The following is a 27,355-nucleotide window of genomic DNA, read 5'->3' as shown; positions in this document are numbered from 1 at the left end:
CACTCTCTTTTGAAACTGCCTTAAGCTACTTACAAGCATTCACAAGAAAATCACATCTGTTTCTCTGAAAGAGAAGCAGTCTGTTCCAACACTTCAATTCACTGTGCGAAGTGAATGGAGTGTTGCTTCACTTTCTAAATGCTGTCCTTTAAGAGAAAATCACTTCGCTTTGAAAGTGCCTTAAGCTACTTACAAGCATTCAACAGAAATTCACATGCGTTTCTCTGAAAGAGAAGCAGTGTGTTCCAACACTTCAATTCACTGTGCGAAGTGAATGGAGTGTTGCTTCACTTTCTAAATGCTGTCCTTTCAGAGAAAATCACTTTCCTTTGAAAGTGCCTTAAGCTACTTACAAGCATTCACAAGAAACTGACATGCATTTTTCTGAAAGAGAAGCAGTCTGTTCCAACACTTCAATTCACTGTGCGAAGTGAATGGAGTGTTGCTTCACTTTATAAATGCTGTCCTTTCAGAGAAAATCACTTTCCTTTGAAAGTGCCTTAAGCTACTTACAAGCATTCAACAGAAATTCACATGCGTTTCTCTGAAAGAGAAGCAGTCTGTTCCAACACTTCAATTCACTGTGCGAAGTGAATTGAGTATTGCTTCACTTTCTAAATGCTCTCCTTTTAGAGAAAATCACTCTCTTTTGAAACTGCCTTAAGCTACTTACAAGCATTCACAAGAAACTCACATATGTTTCTCTGAAAGATAAGCAGTCTGTTCCAACACTTCTATTCACTGTGCGAAGTGAATGGAGTATTGCTTCACTATCTAAATGCTGTCCTTTCAGAGAAAATCACTTTCCTTTGAAAGTGCCTTAAGCTACTTACAAGCATTCAACATAAATTCACATGCGTTTCTCTGAAAGAGAAGCAGTCTGTTCCAACACTTCAATTCACTGTGCCAAGAGAATGGAGTGTTGCTTCACTTTCTAAATGCTGTCCTTTCAGAGAAAATCAATTTCCTTTGAAAGTGCCTTAAGCTACTTACAAGCATTCAACAGAAATTCACATGAATTTCTCTGAAAGAGAAGCAGTCTGTTCCAACACTTCAATTCACTGTGAGAAGTGAATGGAGTGTTGCTTCACTTTCGAAATGCTGTCCTTTAAGAGAAAATCACTTTCCTTTGAAAGTGCCTTAAGCTACTTACAAGCATTTAACAGAAATTCACATGCGTTTCTCTGAAAGAGAAGCAGTCTGTTCCAACACTTCAGTTTACTCTGCGAAGTGAATGGAGTGTTGCTTCACTCTCTATATGCTCTCCTTTTAGAGAAAATCACTCTCTTTTGAAACTGCCTTAAGCTACTTACAAGCATTCACAAGAAAATCACATCTGTTTCTCTGAAAGAGAAGCAGTCTGTTCCAACACTTCAATTCACTGTGCGAAGTGAATGGAGTGTTGCTTCACTTTCTAAATGCTGTCCTTTCAGAGAAAATCACTTTCCTTTGAATGTGCCTTAAGCTACTTACAAGCATTCAACATAAATTCACATGCGTTTCTCTGAAAGAGAAGCAGTCTGTTCCAACACTTCAATTCACTGTGCCAAGTGAATGGAGTGTTGCTTCACTTTCTAAATGCTGTCCTTTCAGAGAAAATCACTTTCCTTTGAAAGTGCCTTAAGCTACTTACAAGCATTTAACAGAAATTCACATGCGTTTCTCTGAAAGAGAAGCAGTCTGTTCCAACACTTCAATTCACTCTGCGAAGTGAATGGAGTGTTGCTTCACTTTCTATATGCACTCCTTTTAGCAAAAATCACTCTCTTTTGAAACTGCCTTAAGCTACTTACAAGCATTCACAAGAAACTCACATCTGTTTCTCTGAAAGAGAAGCAGTCTGTTCCAACACTTCAATTCACTGTGCGAAGTGAATGGAGTGTTGCTTCTCTTTCTAAATGCTGTCCTTTCAGAGAAAATCACTTCCCTTTGAGTGTGCCTTAAGCTACTTACAAGCATTCAACAGAAATTCACATGTGTTTCTCTGAAAGAGAAGCAGTCTGGTCCAAAACTTCAATTCACTGTGCAAAGTGAATGGAGTGTTGCTTCACTTTCTAAATGCTGTCCTTTCAGAGAAAATCACTTTCCTTTGAAAGTGCCTTAAGCTACTTACAAGCATTCAACAGAAATTCACATGCGTTTCTCTGAAATAGAAGCAGTGTGTTCCAACACTTCAATTCACTGTGCGAAGTGAATGGAGTGTTGCTTCACTTTTTAAATGCTGTCCTTTCAGAGAAAATCACTTTCCTTTGAAAGTGCCTTAAGCGACTTACAAGCATTCACAAGAAACTCACGTGCATTTTTCTGAAAGAGAAGCAGTCTGTTCCAACACTTCAATGCACTGTGCGAAGTGAATGAAGTGTTCCTTCATATTCTAAATGCTGTAGTTTCAGAGAAAATCACTTTCCTTTGAAAGTTTCTTAAGCTACTTACAAGCATTCACAGGAAACTCAAATGTGTTTCTCTGAAAGAGAAGCAGTCTGTTCCAACACTTCAATTCACTGTGCGAAGTGAATGGAGTGTTGCTTCACTTTCTAAAAGCTGTCCTTTCAGAGAAAATCACTTTCCTTTGAAAGTGCCTTAAGCTACTTACAAGCATTCAACAGAAATTCACATGCGTTTCTCTAAAAGAGAAGCAGTCTGTTCCAACACTTCAATTCACTGTGCGAAGTGAGTGGAGTGTTGCTTCACTTTCTAAATGCTGTCCTTACAGAGAAAATCACTTTCCTTTGAAAGTGCCTTAAGCTACTTACAAGCATTCAACAGAAATTCACATGCGTTTCTCTGAAAGAGAAGCAGTCTGTTCCAACACTTCAATTCACTGTGCGAAGTGAATGGAGTGTTGCTTCACTTTCTAAATGCTCTCCTTTTAGTGAAAATCACTCTCTTTTGAAACTGCCTTAAGCGACTTACAAGCATTCACAAGAAACTCACATCTTTTTCTCTGAAAGAGAAGCAGTCTGTTCCAACACTTCAATTCACTGTGCGAAGTGAATGGAGTGTTCCTTCACATTCTAAATGCTGTTCTTTCAGAGAAAATCACTTTCCTTTGAAAGTGTCTTAAGCTACTTACAAGCATTCACAGGAAACTCAAATGTGTTTCTATGAAAGAGAAGCTGTCTGTTCCAACACTTCAATTCACTGTGCGAAGTGAATGGAGTGTTGCTTCACTTTATAAATGTTGTCCTTTCAGAGAATATCACTTTCCTTTGAAAGTGCCTTAAGCTAATTACAAGCATTCAACAGAAATTCACATGCGTTTCTCTGAAAGAGAAGCAGTCTGTTCCAACACTTCAATTCACTGTGCGAAGTGAATGGAGTATTGCTTCACTTTCTAAATGCTCTCCTTTTAGAGAAAATCACTCTATTTTTAAACTGCCTTAAGCTACTTACAAGCATTCACAAGAATCTCACATCTGTTTCTCTGAAAGAGAAGCAGTCTGTTCCAACACTTCTATTCACTGGGCAAAGTGAATGGAGTGTTGCTTCACTTTCTAAATGCTGTCCTTTCAGAGAAAATCACTTTCCTTTGAACGTGCCTCAAGCTACTTACAAGCATTCAACAGAAATTCACATGCATTTCTCTGAAAGAGAAGCAGTCTGTTCCAACACTTCAATTCATTCTGGGAAGTGAATGGAGTGTTGCTTCACTTTCTAAATGCTGTCCTTTCAGAGAAAATCACTTTTTTTTGAAAGTGCCTTAAGCTACTTAGAAGCATTCACAAGAATCTCACATCTGTTTCTCTGAAAGAGAAGCAGTCTGTTCCAACACTTCTATTCACTGGGCGAAGTGAATGGAGTGTTGCTTCACTTTCTAAATGCTATCCTTTCAGAGAAAATCACTTTCCTTTGAACGTGCCTTAAGCTACTTACAAGCATTCACAAGAAACTCACATGCATTTTTCTGAAAGAGAAGCAGTCTGTTCCAACACTTCAATTCACTGTGCGAAGTGAATGGAGTGTTGCATCACTTTCTAAATGCTGTCCTTTCAGAGAAAATCACTTTCCTTTAAAAGTGCCTTAAGCTACTTACAAGCATTCACAAGAAAATCACATCTGTTTCTCTGAAAGAGAAGCAGTCTGTTCCAACACTTCAATTCACTGTGCGAAGTGAATGGAGTGTTGCTTCACTTTCTAAATGCTGTCCTTTCTGAGAAAATCTCTTCCCTTTGAAAGTGCCTTTAGCTAATTACACGCATTCAACAGAAATTCACATGCGTTTCTCTGAAAGAGAAGCAGTCTGTTCCAAAACTTCAATTCACTGTGCGAAGTGAATGGAGTGTTCCTTCAAATTCTAAATGCTGTAGTTTCAGAGAAAATCACTTTCCTTTGAAAGTGTCTTAAGCTACTTACAAGCATTCACAGGAAACTCAATTGTGTTTCTATGAAAGAGAAGCTGTCTGTTCCAACACTTCAATTCACTGTGCGAAGTGAATGGAGTGTTGCTTCACTTTCTAAATGCTGTCCTTTCAGAGAAAATCACTTTCCTTTGAAAGTGCCTTAAGCTACTTACAAGCATTCAACAGAAATTCACATGCGTTTCTCTGAAAGAGAAGCAGTCTGTTCCAACACTTCAATTCACTCTGCGAAGTGAATGGAGTATTGCTTCACTTTGTAAATGCTCTCCTTTTAGAGAAAATCACTCTCTTTTGAAACTGCCTTAAGCTACTTACAAGCATTCACAAGAATCTCACATCTGTTTCTCTGAAAGAGAAGCAGTCTGTTCCAACACTTCTATTCACTGGGCGAAGTGAATGGAGTGTTGCTTCACTTTCTAAATGCTGTCCTTTCAGAGAAAGTCACTTTCCTTTGAAAGTGCCTCAAGCTACTCACAAGCATTCACAAGAAACTCACATCTGTTTCTCTGAAAGAGAAGCAGTCTGTTCCAACACTTCTATTCACTGTGCGAAGTGAATGGAGTGTTGCTTCACTTTCTAAATGCTGTCCTTTCAGAGAAAATCACTTTCCTTGAACGTGCCTCAAGCTACTTACAAGCATTCAACAGAAATTCACATGCATTTCTCTGAAAGAGAAGCAGTCTGTTCCAACACTTCAATTCACTCTGGGAAGTGAATGGAGTGTTGCTTCACTTTCTAAATGCTGTCCTTTCAGAGAAAATCACTTTCCTTTGAAAGTGCCTTAAGCTACTTACAAGCATTTAACAGAAATTCACATGCGTTTCTCTGAAAGAGAAGCAGTCTGTTCCAACACTTCAATTCACTGTGCGAAGTGAATTGAGCGTTGCTACACTTTCTATATGCTCTCCTTTTAGAGAAAATCATTCTCTTTTGAAACTGCCTTAAGCTACTTACAAGCATTCACAAGAAAATCACATCTGTTTCTCTGAAAGAGAAGCAGTCTGTTCCAACACTTCAATTCACTGTTGGAAGTGAATGGAGTGTTCCTTCACATTCTAAATGCTGTAGTTTCAGAGAAAATCACTTCCTTTGAAAATGTCTTAAGCTACTTACAAGCATTCACAGGAAACTCAAATGTGTTTCTATGAAAGAGAAGCTGTCTGTTCCAACACTTCAATTCACTCTGCGAAGTGAATGGAGTGTTGCTTCACTTTCTAAATGCTGTCCTTTCAGAGAAAATCACTTTCCTTTGAAAGTGCCTTAAGCTACTTACAAGCATTCAACAGAAATTCACATGCATTTCTCTGAAAGAGTAGCAGTCTGTTCCAACACTTCAATTCATTGTGCGAAGTGAATGGAGTGTTGCTTCACTTTCTAAATGCTGTCCTTTCAGAGAAAGTCACTTTCCTTTGAAAGTGCCTCAAGCTACTCACAAGCATTCACAAGAAACTCACATCTGTTTCTCTGAAAGAGAAGCAGTCTGTTCCAACTCTTCTATTCACTGTGCGAAGTGAATGGAGTGTTGCTTCACTTTCTAAATGCTGTCCTTTCAGAGAAAATCACTTTCCTTTGAAAGTGCCTTAAGCTGCTTACAAGCATTCAACAGAAATTCACATGCGTTTCTCTGAAAGAGAAGCAGTCTGTTCCAACACTTCAATTCACTGTGGGAAGTGAATGGAGTGTTGCTTCACTTTTTAAATGCTGTCCTTTCAGAGAAAATCACTTTCCTTTGTAAGTGCCTTAAGCTACTTACAAGCATTCAACAGAAATTCACATGCGTTTCTCTGAAAGAGAAGCAGTCTGTTCCAACACTTCAATTCACTCTGGGAAGTGAATGGAGTGTTGCTTCACTTTCTATATGCTCTCCTTTTAGAGAAAATCATTCTCTTTTGAAACTGCCTTAAGCTACTTACAAGCATTCACAAGAAAATCACATCTGTTTCTCTGAAAGAGAAGCAGTCTGTTCCAACACTTCAATGCACTGTGCGAAGTGAATGGAGTGTTCCTTCACATTCTAAATGCTGTAGTTTCAGAGAAAATCACTTTCCTTTGAAAATGTCTTAAGCTACTTACAAGCATTCACAGGAAACTCAAATGTGTTTCTATGATAGAGAAGCTGTCTGTTCCAACACTTCAATTCACTCTGCGAAGTGAATGGAGTGTTGCTTCACTTTCTAAATGCTGTCCTTTCAGAGAAAATCACTTTCCTTTGAAAGTGCCTTAAGCTACTTACAAGCATTCACAAGAAAATCACATCTGTTTCTCTGAAAGAGAAGCAGTCTGTTCCAACACTTCAATGCACTGTGCGAAGTGAATGGAGTGTTGCTTCACTTTCTAAATGCTGTCCTTTCAGAGAAAATCACTTCCCTTTGAAAGTGCCTTAAGCTAAATACACGCATTCAACAGAAATTCACATGCGTTTCTCTGAAAGAGAAGCAGTCTGTTCCAAAACTTCAATTCACTGTGCAAAGTGAATGGAGTGTTGCTTCACTTTCTAAATGCTGTCCTTTCAGAGAAAATCACTTTCCTTTGAAAGTGCCTTAAGCTACTTACAAGCATTCATAAGAAACACACATGCATTTTTTGAAAGAGAAGCAGTCTGTTCCAACACTTCAATTCACTGTGCGAAGTGAATGGAGTGTTGCATCACTTTCTAAATGCTGTCCTTTCAGAGAAAATCACTTTCCTTTGAAAGTGCCTTAAGCTACTTACAAGCATTCAAAAGAAAATCACATCTGTTTCTCTGAAAAGGAAGCAGTCTGTTCCAACACTTCAATTCACTGTGCGAAGTGAATGGAGTGTTGCTTCACTTTCTAAATGCTGTCCTTTCAGAGAAAATCACTTCCCTTTGAAAGTGCCTTAAGCTAATTACACTCATTCAACAGAAATTCACATGCGTTTCTCTGAAAGAGAAGCAGTCTGTTCCAAAACTTCAGTTCACTGTGCGAAGTGAATGGAGTGTTCCTTCACATTCTAAATACTGTAGTTTCAGAGAAAATCACTTTCCTTTGAAAGTGTCTTAAGCTACTTACAAGCATTCACAGGAAACTCAAATGTGTTTCTATGAAAGAGAAGCTGTCTGTTCCAACACTTCAATTCACTGTGCGAAGTGAATGGAGTGTTGCTTCACTTTCTAAATGCTGTCCTTTCAGAGAAAATCACTTTCCTTTGAAAGTGCCTTAAGCTACTTACAAGCATTCACAAGAATCTCACATCTGTTTCTCTGAAAGAGAAGCAGTCTGTTCCAACACTTCAATTCACTGTGCGAAGTGAATGGAGTATTGCTTCACTTTGTTAATGCACTCCTTTTAGAGAAAATCACTCTATTTTTAAACTGCCTTAAGCTACTTACAAGCATTCACAAGAATCTCACATCTGTTTCTCTGAAAGAGAAGCAGCCTGTTCCAACACTTCTATTCACTGGGCGAAGTGAATGGAGTGTTGCTTCACTTTCTAAATGCTGTCCATTCGGAGAAAATCACTTTCCCTTGAACGTGCCTCAAGCTACTTACAAGCATTCAACAGAAATTCACATGCATTTCTCTGAAAGAGAAGCAGTCTGTTCCAACACTTCAATTCACTCTGGGAAGTGAATGGAGTGTTGCTTCACTTTCTAAATGCTGTCCTTTCAGAGAAAATCACTTTCCTTTGAAAGTGCCTTAAGCTACTTACAAGCATTCAACAGAAATTCACATGCGTTTCTCTGAAAGAGAAGCAGTCTGTTCCAACACTTCAATTCACTGTGAGAAGTGAATGGAGTGTTGCTACACTTTCTAAATGCTGTCCTTTCAGAGAAAATCACTTTCCTTTGAAAGTGCCTTAAGCTACTTACAAGCATTTAACAGAAATTCACATGCGTTTCTCTGAAAGAGAAGCAGTCTGTTCCAACACTTCAATTCACTGTGCGAAGTGAATTGAGCGTTGCTACACTTTCTATATGCTCTCCTTTTAGAGAAAATCATTCTCTTTTGAAACTGCCTTAAGCTACTTATTAGCATTCACAAGAAAATCACATCTGTTTCTCTGAAAGAGAAGCAGTCTGTTCCAACACTTCAATTCACTTTGCGAAGTGAATGGAGTGTTCCTTCACATTCTAAATGCTGTAGTTTCAGAGAAAATCACTTTCCTTTGAAAATGTCTTAAGCTACTTACAAGCATTCACAGGAAACTCAAATGTGTTTCTATGAAAGAGAAGCTGTCTGTTCCAACACTTCAATTCACTCTGCGAAGTGAATGGAGTGTTGTTTCCCTTTCTAAATGCTGTCCTTTGAGAGAAAATCACTTTCCTTTGAAAGTGCCTTAAGCTACTTACAAGCATTCAACAGAAATTCACATGCATTTCTCTGAAAGAGAAGCAGTCTGTTCCAAAACTTCAATTCACTGTGAGAAGTGAATGGAGTGTTGCTTCACTTTCTAAATGCTGTCCTTTCAGAGAAAGTCACTTTCCTTTGAAAGTGCCTCAAGCTACTCACAAGCATTCACAAGAAACTCACATCTGTTTCTCTGAAAGAGAAGCAGTCTGTTCCAACACTTCTATTCACTGTGCGAAGTGAATGGAGTGTTGCTTCACTTTCTAAATGCTGTCCTTTCAGAGAAAATCACTTTCCTTTGAACGTGCCTCAAGCTACTTACAAGCATTCAACAGAAATTCACATGCATTTCTCTGAAAGAGAAGCAGTCTGTTCCAACACTTCAATTCACTCTGGGAAGTGAATGGAGTGTTGCTTCACTTTCTAAATGCTGTCCTTTCAGAGAAAATCACTTTCCTTTGAAAGTGCCTTAAGCTACTTACAAGCATTTAACAGAAATTCACATGCGTTTCTCTGAAAGAGAAGCAGTCTGTTCCAACACTTCAATTCACTGTGCGAAGTGAATTGAGTGTTGCTACACTTTCTATATGCTCTCCTTTTAGAGAAAATCATTCTCTTTTGAAACTGCCTTAAGCTACTTACAAGCATTCACAAGAAAATCACATCTGTTTCTCTGAAAGAGAAGCAGTCTGTTCCAACACTTCAATTCACTGTGCGAAGTGAATGGAGTGTTCCTTCACATTCTAAATGCTGTAGTTTCAGAGAAAATCACTTTCCTTTGAAAATGTCTTAAGCTACTTACAGGCATTCACAGGAAACTCAAATGTGTTTCTATGAAAGAGAAGCTGTCTGTTCCAACACTTCAATTCACTCTGCGAAGTGAATGGAGTGTTGCTACACTTTCTAAATGCTGTCCTTTCAGAGAAAATCACTTTCCTTTGAAAGTGCCTTAAGCTACTTACAAGCATTCAACAGAAATTCACATGCATTTCTCTGAAAGAGAAGCAGTCTGTTCCAACACTTCAATTCACTGTGCGAAGTGAATGGAGTGTTGCTTCACTTTCTAAATGCTGTCCTTTCAGAGAAAATCACTTCCCTTTGAAAGTGCCTTAAGCTAAATACACGCATTCAACAGAAATTCACATGCGTTTCTCTGAAAGAGAAGCAGTCTGTTCCAAAACTTCAATTCACTGTGCAAAGTGAATGGAGTGTTGCTTCACTTTCTAAATGCTGTCCTTTCAGAGAAAATCACTTTCCTTTGAAAGTGCCTTAAGCTACTTACAAGCATTCATAAGAAACACACATGCATTTTTTGAAAGAGAAGCAGTCTGTTCCAACACTTCAATTCACTGTGCGAAGTGAATGGAGTGTTGCATCACTTTCTAAATGCTGTCCTTTCAGAGAAAATCACTTTCCTTTGAAAGTGCCTTAAGCTACTTACAAGCATTCAAAAGAAAATCACATCTGTTTCTCTGAAAGGGAAGCAGTCTGTTCCAACACTTCAATTCACTGTGCGAAGTGAATGGAGTGTTGCTTCACTTTCTAAATGCTGTCCTTTCAGAGAAAATCACTTCCCTTTGAAAGTGCCTTAAGCTAATTACACTCATTCAACAGAAATTCACATGCGTTTCTCTGAAAGAGAAGCAGTCTGTTCCAAAACTTCAGTTCACTGTGCGAAGTGAATGGAGTGTTCCTTCACATTCTAAATACTGTAGTTTCAGAGAAAATCACTTTCCTTTGAAAGTGTCTTAAGCTACTTACAAGCATTCACAGGAAACTCAAATGTGTTTCTATGAAAGGGAAGCTGTCTGTTCCAACACTTCAATTCACTGTGCGAAGTGAATGGAGTGTTGCTTCACTTTCTAAATGCTGTCCTTTCAGAGAAAATCACTTTCCTTTGAAAGTGCCTTAAGCTACTTACAAGCATTCACAAGAATCTCACATCTGTTTCTCTGAAAGAGAAGCAGTCTGTTCCAACACTTCAATTCACTGTGCGAAGTGAATGGAGTATTGCTTCACTTTGTTAATGCACTCCTTTTAGAGAAAATCACTCTATTTTTAAACTGCCTTAAGCTACTTACAAGCATTCACAAGAATCTCACATCTGTTTCTCTGAAAGAGAAGCAGTCTGTTCCAACACTTCTATTCACTGGGCGAAGTGAATGGAGTGTTGCTTCACTTTCTAAATGCTGTCCTTTCGGAGAAAATCACTTTCCCTTGAACGTGCCTCAAGCTACTTACAAGCATTCAACAGAAATTCACATGCATTTCTCTGAAAGAGAAGCAGTCTGTTCCAACACTTCAATTCACTCTGGGAAGTGAATGGAGTGTTGCTTCACTTTCTAAATGCTGTCCTTTCAGAGAAAATCACTTTCCTTTGAAAGTGCCTTAAGCTACTTACAAGCATTCAACAGAAATTCACATGCGTTTCTCTGAAAGAGAAGCAGTCTGTTCCAACACTTCAATTCACTGTGAGAAGTGAATGGAGTGTTGCTACACTTTCTAAATGCTGTCCTTTCAGAGAAAATCACTTTCCTTTGAAAGTGCCTCAAGCTACTTACAAGCATTTAACAGAAATTCACATGCGTTTCTCTGAAAGAGAAGCAGTCTGTTCCAACACTTCAATTCACTGTGCGAAGTGAATTGAGCGTTGCTACACTTTCTATATGCTCTCCTTTTAGAGAAAATCATTCTCTTTTGAAACTGCCTTAAGCTACTTATTAGCATTCACAAGAAAATCACATCTGTTTCTCTGAAAGAGAAGCAGTCTGTTCCAACATTTCAATTCACTTTGCGAAGTGAATGGAGTGTTCCTTCACATTCTAAATGCTGTAGTTTCAGAGAAAATCACTTTCCTTTGAAAATGTCTTAAGCTACTTACAAGCATTCACAGGAAACTCAAATGTGTTTCTATGAAAGAGAAGCTGTCTGTTCCAACACTTCAATTCACTCTGCGAAGTGAATGGAGTGTTGCTTCCCTTTCTAAATGCTGTCCTTTGAGAGAAAATCACTTTCCTTTGAAAGTGCCTTAAGCTACTTACAAGCATTCAACAGAAATTCACATGCATTTCTCTGAAAGAGAAGCAGTCTGTTCCAACACTTCTATTCACTGTGCGAAGTGAATGGAGTGTTGCTTCACTTTCTAAATGCTGTCCTTTCAGAGAAAATCACTTTCCTTTGAACGTGCCTCAAGCTACTTACAAGCATTCAACAGAAATTCACATGCATTTCTCTGAAAGAGAAGCAGTCTGTTCCAACACTTCAATTCACTCTGGGAAGTGAATGGAGTGTTGCTTCACTTTCTAAATGCTGTCCTTTCAGAGAAAATCACTTTCCTTTGAAAGTGCCTTAAGCTACTTACAAGCATTTAACAGAAATTCACATGCGTTTCTCTGAAAGAGAAGCAGTCTGTTCCAACACTTCAATTCACTTTGCGAAGTGAATTGAGTGTTGCTACACTTTCTATATGCTCTCATTTTAGAGAAAATCATTCTCTTTTGAAACTGCCTTAAGCTACTTACAAGCATTCACAAGAAAATCACATCTGTTTCTCTGAAAGAGAAGCAGTCTGTTCCAACACTTCAATTCACTGTGCGAAGTGAATGGAGTGTTCCTTCACATTCTAAATGCTGTAGTTTCAGAGAAAATCACTTTCCTTTGAAAATGTCTTAAGCTACTTACAGGCATTCACAGGAAACTCAAATGTGTTTCTATGAAAGAGAAGCTGTCTGTTCCAACACTTCAATTCACTCTGCGAAGTGAATGGAGTGTTGCTACACTTTCTAAATGCTGTCCTTTCAGAGAAAATCACTTTCCTTTGAAAGTGCCTTAAGCTACTTACAAGCATTCAACAGAAATTCACATGCATTTCTCTGAAAGAGAAGCAGTCTGTTCCAACACTTCAATTCACTGTGAGAAGTGAATGGAGTGTTGCTTCACTTTCTAAATGCTGTCCTTTCAGAGAAAGTCACTTTCCTTTGAACGTGCCTCAAGCTACTCACAAGCATTCACAAGAAACTCACATCTGTTTCTCTGAAAGAGAAGCAGTCTGTTCCAACACTTCTATTCACTGTACGAAGTGAATGGAGTGTTGCTTCACTTTCTAAATGCTGTCCTTTCAGAGAAAATCACTTTCCTTTGAAAGTGCCTTAAGCTACTTACAAGCATTCAACAGAAATTCACATGCGTTTCTCTTCAAGAGAAGCAGTCTGTTCCAACACTTCAATTCACTGTGCCAAGTAAATGGAGTGTTGCTTCACTTTCTAAATGCTGTCCTTTCAGAGAAAATCACTTTCCTTTGAAAGTGCCTTAAGCTACTTACAAGCATTCAACAGAAATTCACATGAATTTCTCTGAAAGAGAAGCAGTCTGTTCCAACACTTCAATTCACTGTGAGAAGTGAATGGAGTGTTGCTTCACTTTCTAAATGCTGTCCTTTAAGAGAAAATCACTTTCCTTTGAAAGTGCCTTAAGCTACTTACAAGCATTTAACAGAAATTCACATGCGTTTCTCTGAAAGAGAAGCAGTCTGTTCCAAAACTTCAGTTCACTGTGCGAAGTGAATGGAGTGTTCCTTCACATTCTAAATACTGTAGTTTCAGAGAAAATCACTTTCCTTTGAAAGTGTCTTAAGCTACTTACAAGCATTCACAGGAAACTCAAATGTGTTTCTATGAAAGAGAAGCTGTCTGTTCCAACACTTCAATTCACTGTGCGAAGTGAATGGAGTGTTGCTTCACTTTCTAAATGCTGTCCTTTCAGAGAAAATCACTTTCCTTTGAAAGTGCCTTAAGCTACTTACAAGCATTCACAAGAATCTCACATCTGTTTCTCTGAAAGAGAAGCAGTCTGTTCCAACACTTCAATTCACTGTGCGAAGTGAATGGAGTATTGCTTCACTTTGTTAATGCACTCCTTTTAGAGAAAATCACTCTATTTTTAAACTGCCTTAAGCTACTTACAAGCATTCACAAGAATCTCACATCTGTTTCTCTGAAAGAGAAGCAGTCTGTTCCAACACTTCTATTCACTGGGCGAAGTGAATGGAGTGTTGCTTCACTTTCTAAATGCTGTCCTTTCGGAGAAAATCACTTTCCCTTGAACGTGCCTCAAGCTACTTACAAGCATTCAACAGAAATTCACATGCATTTCTCTGAAAGAGAAGCAGTCTGTTCCAACACTTCAATTCACTCTGGGAAGTGAATGGAGTGTTGCTTCACTTTCTAAATGCTGTCCTTTCAGAGAAAATCACTTTCCTTTGAAAGTGCCTTAAGCTACTTACAAGCATTCAACAGAAGTTCACATGCGTTTCTCTGAAAGAGAAACAGTCTGTTCGAACACTTCAATTCACTGTGAGAAGTGAAGGGAGTGTTGCTTCACTTTCTAAATGCTGTCCTTTCAGAGAAAATCATTTTCCTTTGAAAGTGCCTTAAGCTACTTACAAGCATTTAACAGAAATTCACATGCGTTTCTCTGAAAGAGAAGCAGTCTGTTCCAACACTTCAATTCACTGTGCGAAGTGAATTGAGCGTTGCTACACTTTCTATATGCTCTCCTTTTAGAGAAAATCATTCTCTTTTGAAACTGCCTTAAGCTACTTACAAGCATTCACAAGAAAATCACATCTGTTTCTCTGAAAGAGAAGCAGTCTGTTCCAACACTTCAATTCACTGTTGGAAGTGAATGGAGTGTTCCTTCACATTCTAAATGCTGTAGTTTCAGAGAAAATCACTTCCTTTGAAAATGTCTTAAGCTACTTACAAGCATTCACAGGAAACTCAAATGTGTTTCTATGAAAGAGAAGCTGTCTGTTCCAACACTTCAATTCACTCTGCGAAGTGAATGGAGTGTTGCTTCACTTTCTAAATGCTGTCCTTTCAGAGAAAATCACTTTCCTTTGAAAGTGCCTTAAGCTACTTACAAGCATTCAACAGAAATTCACATGCATTTCTCTGAAAGAGTAGCAGTCTGTTCCAACACTTCAATTCATTGTGCGAAGTGAATGGAGTGTTGCTTCACTTTCTAAATGCTGTCCTTTCAGAGAAAGTCACTTTCCTTTGAAAGTGCCTCAAGCTACTCACAAGCATTCACAAGAAACTCACATCTGTTTCTCTGAAAGAGAAGCAGTCTGTTCCAACTCTTCTATTCACTGTGCGAAGTGAATGGAGTGTTGCTTCACTTTCTAAATGCTGTCCTTTCAGAGAAAATCACTTTCCTTTGAAAGTGCCTTAAGCTGCTTACAAGCATTCAACAGAAATTCACATGCGTTTCTCTGAAAGAGAAGCAGTCTGTTCCAACACTTCAATTCACTGTGGGAAGTGAATGGAGTGTTGCTTCACTTTTTAAATGCTGTCCTTTCAGAGAAAATCACTTTCCTTTGTAAGTGCCTTAAGCTACTTACAAGCATTCAACAGAAATTCACATGCGTTTCTCTGAAAGAGAAGCAGTCTGTTCCAACACTTCAATTCACTCTGGGAAGTGAATGGAGTGTTGCTTCACTTTCTATATGCTCTCCTTTTAGAGAAAATCATTCTCTTTTGAAACTGCCTTAAGCTACTTACAAGCATTCACAAGAAAATCACATCTGTTTCTCTGAAAGAGAAGCAGTCTGTTCCAACACTTCAATGCACTGTGCGAAGTGAATGGAGTGTTCCTTCACATTCTAAATGCTGTAGTTTCAGAGAAAATCACTTTCCTTTGAAAATGTCTTAAGCTACTTACAAGCATTCACAGGAAACTCAAATGTGTTTCTATGATAGAGAAGCTGTCTGTTCCAACACTTCAATTCACTCTGCGAAGTGAATGGAGTGTTGCTTCACTTTCTAAATGCTGTCCTTTCAGAGAAAATCACTTTCCTTTGAAAGTGCCTTAAGCTACTTACAAGCATTCACAAGAAAATCACATCTGTTTCTCTGAAAGAGAAGCAGTCTGTTCCAACACTTCAATGCACTGTGCGAAGTGAATGGAGTGTTGCTTCACTTTCTAAATGCTGTCCTTTCAGAGAAAATCACTTCCCTTTGAAAGTGCCTTAAGCTAAATACACGCATTCAACAGAAATTCACATGCGTTTCTCTGAAAGAGAAGCAGTCTGTTCCAAAACTTCAATTCACTGTGCAAAGTGAATGGAGTGTTGCTTCACTTTCTAAATGCTGTCCTTTCAGAGAAAATCACTTTCCTTTGAAAGTGCCTTAAGCTACTTACAAGCATTCATAAGAAACACACATGCATTTTTTGAAAGAGAAGCAGTCTGTTCCAACACTTCAATTCACTGTGCGAAGTGAATGGAGTGTTGCATCACTTTCTAAATGCTGTCCTTTCAGAGAAAATCACTTTCCTTTGAAAGTGCCTTAAGCTACTTACAAGCATTCAAAAGAAAATCACATCTGTTTCTCTGAAAAGGAAGCAGTCTGTTCCAACACTTCAATTCACTGTGCGAAGTGAATGGAGTGTTGCTTCACTTTCTAAATGCTGTCCTTTCAGAGAAAATCACTTCCCTTTGAAAGTGCCTTAAGCTAATTACACTCATTCAACAGAAATTCACATGCGTTTCTCTGAAAGAGAAGCAGTCTGTTCCAAAACTTCAGTTCACTGTGCGAAGTGAATGGAGTGTTCCTTCACATTCTAAATACTGTAGTTTCAGAGAAAATCACTTTCCTTTGAAAGTGTCTTAAGCTACTTACAAGCATTCACAGGAAACTCAAATGTGTTTCTATGAAAGAGAAGCTGTCTGTTCCAACACTTCAATTCACTGTGCGAAGTGAATGGAGTGTTGCTTCACTTTCTAAATGCTGTCCTTTCAGAGAAAATCACTTTCCTTTGAAAGTGCCTTAAGCTACTTACAAGCATTCACAAGAATCTCACATCTGTTTCTCTGAAAGAGAAGCAGTCTGTTCCAACACTTCAATTCACTGTGCGAAGTGAATGGAGTATTGCTTCACTTTGTTAATGCACTCCTTTTAGAGAAAATCACTCTATTTTTAAACTGCCTTAAGCTACTTACAAGCATTCACAAGAATCTCACATCTGTTTCTCTGAAAGAGAAGCAGCCTGTTCCAACACTTCTATTCACTGGGCGAAGTGAATGGAGTGTTGCTTCACTTTCTAAATGCTGTCCATTCGGAGAAAATCACTTTCCCTTGAACGTGCCTCAAGCTACTTACAAGCATTCAACAGAAATTCACATGCATTTCTCTGAAAGAGAAGCAGTCTGTTCCAACACTTCAATTCACTCTGGGAAGTGAATGGAGTGTTGCTTCACTTTCTAAATGCTGTCCTTTCAGAGAAAATCACTTTCCTTTGAAAGTGCCTTAAGCTACTTACAAGCATTCAACAGAAATTCACATGCGTTTCTCTGAAAGAGAAGCAGTCTGTTCCAACACTTCAATTCACTGTGAGAAGTGAATGGAGTGTTGCTACACTTTCTAAATGCTGTCCTTTCAGAGAAAATCACTTTCCTTTGAAAGTGCCTTAAGCTACTTACAAGCATTTAACAGAAATTCACATGCGTTTCTCTGAAAGAGAAGCAGTCTGTTCCAACACTTCAATTCACTGTGCGAAGTGAATTGAGCGTTGCTACACTTTCTATATGCTCTCCTTTTAGAGAAAATCATTCTCTTTTGAAACTGCCTTAAGCTACTTATTAGCATTCACAAGAAAATCACATCTGTTTCTCTGAAAGAGAAGCAGTCTGTTCCAACACTTCAATTCACTTTGCGAAGTGAATGGAGTGTTCCTTCACATTCTAAATGCTGTAGTTTCAGAGAAAATCACTTTCCTTTGAAAATGTCTTAAGCTACTTACAAGCATTCACAGGAAACTCAAATGTGTTTCTATGAAAGAGAAGCTGTCTGTTCCAACACTTCAATTCACTCTGCGAAGTGAATGGAGTGTTGTTTCCCTTTCTAAATGCTGTCCTTTGAGAGAAAATCACTTTCCTTTGAAAGTGCCTTAAGCTACTTACAAGCATTCAACAGAAATTCACATGCATTTCTCTGAAAGAGAAGCAGTCTGTTCCAAAACTTCAATTCACTGTGAGAAGTGAATGGAGTGTTGCTTCACTTTCTAAATGCTGTCCTTTCAGAGAAAGTCACTTTCCTTTGAAAGTGCCTCAAGCTACTCACAAGCATTCACAAGAAACTCACATCTGTTTCTCTGAAAGAGAAGCAGTCTGTTCCAACACTTCTATTCACTGTGCGAAGTGAATGGAGTGTTGCTTCACTTTCTAAATGCTGTCCTTTCAGAGAAAATCACTTTCCTTTGAACGTGCCTCAAGCTACTTACAAGCATTCAACAGAAATTCACATGCATTTCTCTGAAAGAGAAGCAGTCTGTTCCAACACTTCAATTCACTCTGGGAAGTGAATGGAGTGTTGCTTCACTTTCTAAATGCTGTCCTTTCAGAGAAAATCACTTTCCTTTGAAAGTGCCTTAAGCTACTTACAAGCATTTAACAGAAATTCACATGCGTTTCTCTGAAAGAGAAGCAGTCTGTTCCAACACTTCAATTCACTGTGCGAAGTGAATTGAGTGTTGCTACACTTTCTATATGCTCTCCTTTTAGAGAAAATCATTCTCTTTTGAAACTGCCTTAAGCTACTTACAAGCATTCACAAGAAAATCACATCTGTTTCTCTGAAAGAGAAGCAGTCTGTTCCAACACTTCAATTCACTGTGCGAAGTGAATGGAGTGTTCCTTCACATTCTAAATGCTGTAGTTTCAGAGAAAATCACTTTCCTTTGAAAATGTCTTAAGCTACTTACAGGCATTCACAGGAAACTCAAATGTGTTTCTATGAAAGAGAAGCTGTCTGTTCCAACACTTCAATTCACTCTGCGAAGTGAATGGAGTGTTGCTACACTTTCTAAATGCTGTCCTTTCAGAGAAAATCACTTTCCTTTGAAAGTGCCTTAAGCTACTTACAAGCATTCAACAGAAATTCACATGCATTTCTCTGAAAGAGAAGCAGTCTGTTCCAACACTTCAATTCACTGTGCGAAGTGAATGGAGTGTTGCTTCACTTTCTAAATGCTGTCCTTTCAGAGAAAATCACTTCCCTTTGAAAGTGCCTTAAGCTAAATACACGCATTCAACAGAAATTCACATGCGTTTCTCTGAAAGAGAAGCAGTCTGTTCCAAAACTTCAATTCACTGTGCAAAGTGAATGGAGTGTTGCTTCACTTTCTAAATGCTGTCCTTTCAGAGAAAATCACTTTCCTTTGAAAGTGCCTTAAGCTACTTACAAGCATTCATAAGAAACACACATGCATTTTTTGAAAGAGAAGCAGTCTGTTCCAACACTTCAATTCACTGTGCGAAGTGAATGGAGTGTTGCATCACTTTCTAAATGCTGTCCTTTCAGAGAAAATCACTTTCCTTTGAAAGTGCCTTAAGCTACTTACAAGCATTCAAAAGAAAATCACATCTGTTTCTCTGAAAGGGAAGCAGTCTGTTCCAACACTTCAATTCACTGTGCGAAGTGAATGGAGTGTTGCTTCACTTTCTAAATGCTGTCCTTTCAGAGAAAATCACTTCCCTTTGAAAGTGCCTTAAGCTAATTACACTCATTCAACAGAAATTCACATGCGTTTCTCTGAAAGAGAAGCAGTCTGTTCCAAAACTTCAGTTCACTGTGCGAAGTGAATGGAGTGTTCCTTCACATTCTAAATACTGTAGTTTCAGAGAAAATCACTTTCCTTTGAAAGTGTCTTAAGCTACTTACAAGCATTCACAGGAAACTCAAATGTGTTTCTATGAAAGGGAAGCTGTCTGTTCCAACACTTCAATTCACTGTGCGAAGTGAATGGAGTGTTGCTTCACTTTCTAAATGCTGTCCTTTCAGAGAAAATCACTTTCCTTTGAAAGTGCCTTAAGCTACTTACAAGCATTCACAAGAATCTCACATCTGTTTCTCTGAAAGAGAAGCAGTCTGTTCCAACACTTCAATTCACTGTGCGAAGTGAATGGAGTATTGCTTCACTTTGTTAATGCACTCCTTTTAGAGAAAATCACTCTATTTTTAAACTGCCTTAAGCTACTTACAAGCATTCACAAGAATCTCACATCTGTTTCTCTGAAAGAGAAGCAGTCTGTTCCAACACTTCTATTCACTGGGCGAAGTGAATGGAGTGTTGCTTCACTTTCTAAATGCTGTCCTTTCGGAGAAAATCACTTTCCCTTGAACGTGCCTCAAGCTACTTACAAGCATTCAACAGAAATTCACATGCATTTCTCTGAAAGAGAAGCAGTCTGTTCCAACACTTCAATTCACTCTGGGAAGTGAATGGAGTGTTGCTTCACTTTCTAAATGCTGTCCTTTCAGAGAAAATCACTTTCCTTTGAAAGTGCCTTAAGCTACTTACAAGCATTCAACAGAAATTCACATGCGTTTCTCTGAAAGAGAAGCAGTCTGTTCCAACACTTCAATTCACTGTGAGAAGTGAATGGAGTGTTGCTACACTTTCTAAATGCTGTCCTTTCAGAGAAAATCACTTTCCTTTGAAAGTGCCTCAAGCTACTTACAAGCATTTAACAGAAATTCACATGCGTTTCTCTGAAAGAGAAGCAGTCTGTTCCAACACTTCAATTCACTGTGCGAAGTGAATTGAGCGTTGCTACACTTTCTATATGCTCTCCTTTTAGAGAAAATCATTCTCTTTTGAAACTGCCTTAAGCTACTTATTAGCATTCACAAGAAAATCACATCTGTTTCTCTGAAAGAGAAGCAGTCTGTTCCAACATTTCAATTCACTTTGCGAAGTGAATGGAGTGTTCCTTCACATTCTAAATGCTGTAGTTTCAGAGAAAATCACTTTCCTTTGAAAATGTCTTAAGCTACTTACAAGCATTCACAGGAAACTCAAATGTGTTTCTATGAAAGAGAAGCTGTCTGTTCCAACACTTCAATTCACTCTGCGAAGTGAATGGAGTGTTGCTTCCCTTTCTAAATGCTGTCCTTTGAGAGAAAATCACTTTCCTTTGAAAGTGCCTTAAGCTACTTACAAGCATTCAACAGAAATTCACATGCATTTCTCTGAAAGAGAAGCAGTCTGTTCCAACACTTCTATTCACTGTGCGAAGTGAATGGAGTGTTGCTTCACTTTCTAAATGCTGTCCTTTCAGAGAAAATCACTTTCCTTTGAACGTGCCTCAAGCTACTTACAAGCATTCAACAGAAATTCACATGCATTTCTCTGAAAGAGAAGCAGTCTGTTCCAACACTTCAATTCACTCTGGGAAGTGAATGGAGTGTTGCTTCACTTTCTAAATGCTGTCCTTTCAGAGAAAATCACTTTCCTTTGAAAGTGCCTTAAGCTACTTACAAGCATTTAACAGAAATTCACATGCGTTTCTCTGAAAGAGAAGCAGTCTGTTCCAACACTTCAATTCACTTTGCGAAGTGAATTGAGTGTTGCTACACTTTCTATATGCTCTCATTTTAGAGAAAATCATTCTCTTTTGAAACTGCCTTAAGCTACTTACAAGCATTCACAAGAAAATCACATCTGTTTCTCTGAAAGAGAAGCAGTCTGTTCCAACACTTCAATTCACTGTGCGAAGTGAATGGAGTGTTCCTTCACATTCTAAATGCTGTAGTTTCAGAGAAAATCACTTTCCTTTGAAAATGTCTTAAGCTACTTACAGGCATTCACAGGAAACTCAAATGTGTTTCTATGAAAGAGAAGCTGTCTGTTCCAACACTTCAATTCACTCTGCGAAGTGAATGGAGTGTTGCTACACTTTCTAAATGCTGTCCTTTCAGAGAAAATCACTTTCCTTTGAAAGTGCCTTAAGCTACTTACAAGCATTCAACAGAAATTCACATGCATTTCTCTGAAAGAGAAGCAGTCTGTTCCAACACTTCAATTCACTGTGAGAAGTGAATGGAGTGTTGCTTCACTTTCTAAATGCTGTCCTTTCAGAGAAAGTCACTTTCCTTTGAACGTGCCTCAAGCTACTCACAAGCATTCACAAGAAACTCACATCTGTTTCTCTGAAAGAGAAGCAGTCTGTTCCAACACTTCTATTCACTGTACGAAGTGAATGGAGTGTTGCTTCACTTTCTAAATGCTGTCCTTTCAGAGAAAATCACTTTCCTTTGAAAGTGCCTTAAGCTACTTACAAGCATTCAACAGAAATTCACATGCGTTTCTCTTCAAGAGAAGCAGTCTGTTCCAACACTTCAATTCACTGTGCCAAGTAAATGGAGTGTTGCTTCACTTTCTAAATGCTGTCCTTTCAGAGAAAATCACTTTCCTTTGAAAGTGCCTTAAGCTACTTACAAGCATTCAACAGAAATTCACATGAATTTCTCTGAAAGAGAAGCAGTCTGTTCCAACACTTCAATTCACTGTGAGAAGTGAATGGAGTGTTGCTTCACTTTCTAAATGCTGTCCTTTAAGAGAAAATCACTTTCCTTTGAAAGTGCCTTAAGCTACTTACAAGCATTTAACAGAAATTCACATGCGTTTCTCTGAAAGAGAAGCAGTCTGTTCCAAAACTTCAGTTCACTGTGCGAAGTGAATGGAGTGTTCCTTCACATTCTAAATACTGTAGTTTCAGAGAAAATCACTTTCCTTTGAAAGTGTCTTAAGCTACTTACAAGCATTCACAGGAAACTCAAATGTGTTTCTATGAAAGAGAAGCTGTCTGTTCCAACACTTCAATTCACTGTGCGAAGTGAATGGAGTGTTGCTTCACTTTCTAAATGCTGTCCTTTCAGAGAAAATCACTTTCCTTTGAAAGTGCCTTAAGCTACTTACAAGCATTCACAAGAATCTCACATCTGTTTCTCTGAAAGAGAAGCAGTCTGTTCCAACACTTCAATTCACTGTGCGAAGTGAATGGAGTATTGCTTCACTTTGTTAATGCACTCCTTTTAGAGAAAATCACTCTATTTTTAAACTGCCTTAAGCTACTTACAAGCATTCACAAGAATCTCACATCTGTTTCTCTGAAAGAGAAGCAGTCTGTTCCAACACTTCTATTCACTGGGCGAAGTGAATGGAGTGTTGCTTCACTTTCTAAATGCTGTCCTTTCGGAGAAAATCACTTTCCCTTGAACGTGCCTCAAGCTACTTACAAGCATTCAACAGAAATTCACATGCATTTCTCTGAAAGAGAAGCAGTCTGTTCCAACACTTCAATTCACTCTGGGAAGTGAATGGAGTGTTGCTTCACTTTCTAAATGCTGTCCTTTCAGAGAAAATCACTTTCCTTTGAAAGTGCCTTAAGCTACTTACAAGCATTCAACAGAAGTTCACATGCGTTTCTCTGAAAGAGAAACAGTCTGTTCGAACACTTCAATTCACTGTGAGAAGTGAAGGGAGTGTTGCTTCACTTTCTAAATGCTGTCCTTTCAGAGAAAATCATTTTCCTTTGAAAGTGCCTTAAGCTACTTACAAGCATTTAACAGAAATTCACATGCGTTTCTCTGAAAGAGAAGCAGTCTGTTCCAACCCTTCAATTCACTGTGCGAAGTGAATTGAGCATTGCTACACTTTCTATGTGCTCTCCTTTTAGAGAAAATCATTCTCTTTTGAAACTGCCTTAAGCTACTTACAAGCATTCACAGGAAAATCACATCTGTTTCTCTGAAAGAGAAGCAGGCTGTTCCAACACTTCAATTCACTGTGCGAAGTGAATGGAGTGTTCCTTCACATTCTAAATGCTGTAGTTTCAGAGAAAATCACTTTCCTTGAAAATGTCTTAAGCTACTTACAAGCATTCACAGGAAACTCAAATGTGTTTCTATGAAAGAGAAGCTGTCTGTTCTAACACATCAATTCACTCTGCGAAGTGAATGGAGTGTTGCTTCACTTTCTAAATGCTGTCCTTTCAGAGAAAGTCACTTTCCTTAGAAAGTGCCTCAAGCTACTTACAAGCATTCACAAGAAACTCACATCTGTTTCTCTGAAAGAGAAGCAGTCTGTTCCAACACTTCTATTCACCGTGCGAAGTTAATGGATTGTTGCTTCACTTTCTAAATGCTGTCCTTTCAGAGAAAATCACTTTCCTTTGAAAGTGCCTTAAGCTACTTACAAGCATTTAACAGAAATTCACATGAATTTCTCTGAAAGAGAAGCAGTCTGTTCCAACACTTCAATTCACTCTGCGAAGTGAATGGAGTGTTGCTTCACTTTCTAAATGCTGTCCTTTCAGAGAAAATCACTTTCCTTTGAAAGTTCCTTAAGCTACTTACAAGCATTCACAAAAAACTCATATCTGTTTCTCTGAAAGAGAAGCAGTCTGTTCCAACACTTCAATTCACTGTTCGAAGTGAATGGAGTGTTTCTTCACTTTCTAAATGCTCTCCTTTTAGAGAAAATCACTCTATTTTTAAACTGCATTAAGCTACTTACAAGCATTCACAAGAATCTCACATCTGTTTCTCTGAAAGAGAAGCAGTCTGTTCCAACACTTCTATTCACTGTGCGAAGTGAATGGAGTGTTGCTTCACTTTCTAAATGCTGTCCTTTCAGAGAAAATCACTTTCCTTTGAAAGTGCCTTAAGCTACTTACAAGCAATCAACAGAAATTCACATGAATTTCTCTGAAAGAGAAGCAGTCTGTTCCAACACTTCAATTCACTCTGCGAAGTGAAAGGAGTGTTGCTTCACTTTCTAAATGCTGTCCTTTCAGAGAAAATCACTTTCCTTTGAAAGTTCCTTAAACTACTTACAAGCATTCACAAAAAACTCATATCTGTTTCTCTGAAAGAGAAGCAGTCTGTTCCAACACTTCAATTCACTGTGCGAAGTGAATGGAGTGTTCCTTCACATTCTAAATGCTGTAGTTTCAGAGAAAATCACTTTCCTTTGAAAGTGTCTTAAGCTACTTACAAGCATTCACAGGAAACTCAAATGTGTTTCTATGAAAGAGAAGTTGTCTGTTCCAACACTTCAATTCACTGTGCGAAGTGAATGGAGTGTTGCTTCACTTTCTAAATGCTGTCCTTTCAGAGAAAATCACTTTCCTTTGAAAGTGCCTTAAGCTACTTACAAGCATTCACAAGAATCTCACATCTGTTTCTCTGAAAGAGAAGCAGTCTGTTCCAACACTTCTATTCACTGGGCGAAGTGAATGGAGTGTTGCTTCACTTTCTAAATGCTGTCCTTTCGGAGAAAATCACTTTCCCTTGAACGTGCCTCAAGCAACTTACAAGTATTCAACAGAAATTCACATGCATTTCTCTGAAAGAGAAGCAGTCTGTTCCAACACTTCAATTCACTCTGGGAAGTGAATGGAGTGTTGCTTCACTTTCTAAATGCTGTCCTTTCAGAGAAAATCACTTTCCTTTGAAAGTGCCTTAAGCTACTTACAAGCATTCAACAGAAATTCACATGCGTTTCTCTGAAAGAGAAGCAGTCTGTTCCAACACTTCAATTCACTGTGAGAAGTGAATGGAGTGTTGCTTCACTTTCTAAATGCTGTCCTTTCAGAGAAAATCACTTTCCTTTGAAAGTGCCTTAAGCTACTTACAAGCATTTAACAGAAATTCACATGCGTTTCTCTGAAAGAGAAGCAGTCTGTTCCAACACTTCAATTCACTGTGCGAAGTGAATTGAGCATTGCTACTCTTTCTATATGCTCTCCTTTTAGAGAAAATCATTCTCTTTTGAAACTGCCTTAAGCTACTTACAAGCATTCACAAGAAAATTACATCTGTTTCTCTGAAAGAGAAGCTGTCTGTTCCAACACTTCAATTCACTTTGCGAAGTGAATGGAGTGTTCCTTCACATTCTAAATGCTGTAGTTTCAGAGAAAATCACTTTCCTTTGAAAATGTCTTAAGCTACTTACAAGCATTCACAGGAAACTCAAATGTGTTTCTGTGAAAGAGAAGCTGTCTGTTCCAACACTTCAATTCACTCTGCGAAGTGAAAGGAGTGTTGCTACACTTTCTAAATGCTGTCCTTTCAGAGAAAATCACTCTCCTTTGAAAGTGCCTTAAGCTACTTACAAGCATTCAACAGAAATTCACATGCATTTCTCTGAAAGAGAAGCAGTCTGTTCCAACACTTCAATTCACTGTGAGAAGTGAATGGAGTGTTGCTTCACTTTCTAAATGCTGTCCTTTCAGAGAAAGTCACTTTCCTTGGAAAGTGCCTCAAGCTACTCACAAGCATTCACAAGAAACTCACATCTGTTTCTCTGAAAGAGAAGCAGTCTGTTCCAACACTTCTATTCACTGTGCGAAGTGAATGGAGTGTTGCTTCACTTTCTAAATGCTGTCCTTTCAGAGAAAATCACTTTCCTTTGAAAGTGCCTTAAGCTACTTACAAGCATTCAACAGAAATTCACATGCGTTTCTCTTCAAGAGAAGCAGTCTGTTCCAACACTTCAATTCACTGTGACAAGTAAATGGAGTGTTGCTTCACTTTCTAAATGCTGTCCTTTCAGAGAAAATCACTTTTCTTTGAAAGTGCCTTAAGCTACTTACAAGCATTCAACAGAAATTCACATGAATTTCTCTGAAAGAGAAGCAGTCTGTTCCAACACTTCAATTCACTGTGAGAAGAGAATGGAGTGTTGCTTCACTTTCTAAATGCTGTCCTTTAAGAGAAAATCACTTTCCTTTGAAAGTGACTTAAGCTACTTACAGGCATTTAACAGAAATTCACATGCGTTTCTCTGAAAGAGAAGCAGTCTGTTCCAACACTTCAATTCACTCTGCGAAGTGAATGGAGTGTTGCTTCACTTTCCATATGCTCTCCTTTTAGAGAAAATCACTCTCTTTTGAAACTGCCTTAAGCTACTTACAAGCATTCAATAGAAACTCACATGCATTTTTCTGAAAGAGAAGCAGTCTGTTCCAACACTTCAATTCACTGTGAGAAGTGAATGGAGTGTTGCTTCACTTTTTAAATGCTGTCCTTTCAGAGAAAATCACTTTCCTTTGAAGGTGCCTTAAGCTACTTACAAGCATTCAACAGAAATTCACATGCGTTTCTCTGAAAGAGAAGCAGTCTGTTCCAACACTTCAGTTCACTGTGCGAAGTGAGTAGAATGTTGCTTCACTTTCTAAATGCTGTCCTTACAGAGAAAATCACTTTCCTTTGAAACTTCCTTAAGCATCTTACAAGCATTCACAAGAAACTCACATCTTTTTCTCTGAAAGAAAAGCAGTCCGTTCCAACACTTCAATTCACTGTGCAAAGTGAATGGAGTGTTGCTTCACTTTCTATACGCTCTCCTTTTAGAGAAAATCACTCTCTTTTGAAACTGCCTTAAGCTACTTACAGGCATTCACAAGATACTCACATCTGTTTCTCTGAAAGAGAAGCAGTCTGTTCCAACACTTCAATTCACTGTGCGAAGTGAATGGAGTGTTGCTTCACTTTCTAAATTCTCTGCTTTTAGAGAAAATCACTCTCTTTTGAAACTGCCTTAAGCTACTTACAAGCATTCACAAGAAACTCACATCTGTTTCTCTGAAAGAGAAGCAGTCTGTCCAACACTTCAATTCACTCTGAGAAGTGAATGAAGTGTTGCTTCACTTTCTAAATGCTGTGCTATCAGAGAAAATCACTTTCCTTTGAAAGTGCCTTATGCTACTTACAAGCATTCAACAGAAATTCACATGCGTGTCTCTGAAAGAGAAGCAGTCTGTTCCAACACTTCAATTCACTGTGCGAAGTGAATGGAGTGTTGCTTCACTTTCTATATGCTCTCCTTTTAGAGAAAATCACT

The sequence above is a fragment of the Myodes glareolus genome, chromosome 23 (assembly GCF_982192425.1).
Source record: "Myodes glareolus chromosome 23, mMyoGla1.1, whole genome shotgun sequence".
NCBI classification, from domain to species: domain Eukaryota; kingdom Metazoa; phylum Chordata; class Mammalia; order Rodentia; family Cricetidae; genus Myodes; species Myodes glareolus.
The sequence above is the reverse complement of the archived record's forward strand: the minus strand, read 5'-3'. Positions refer to the sequence as shown.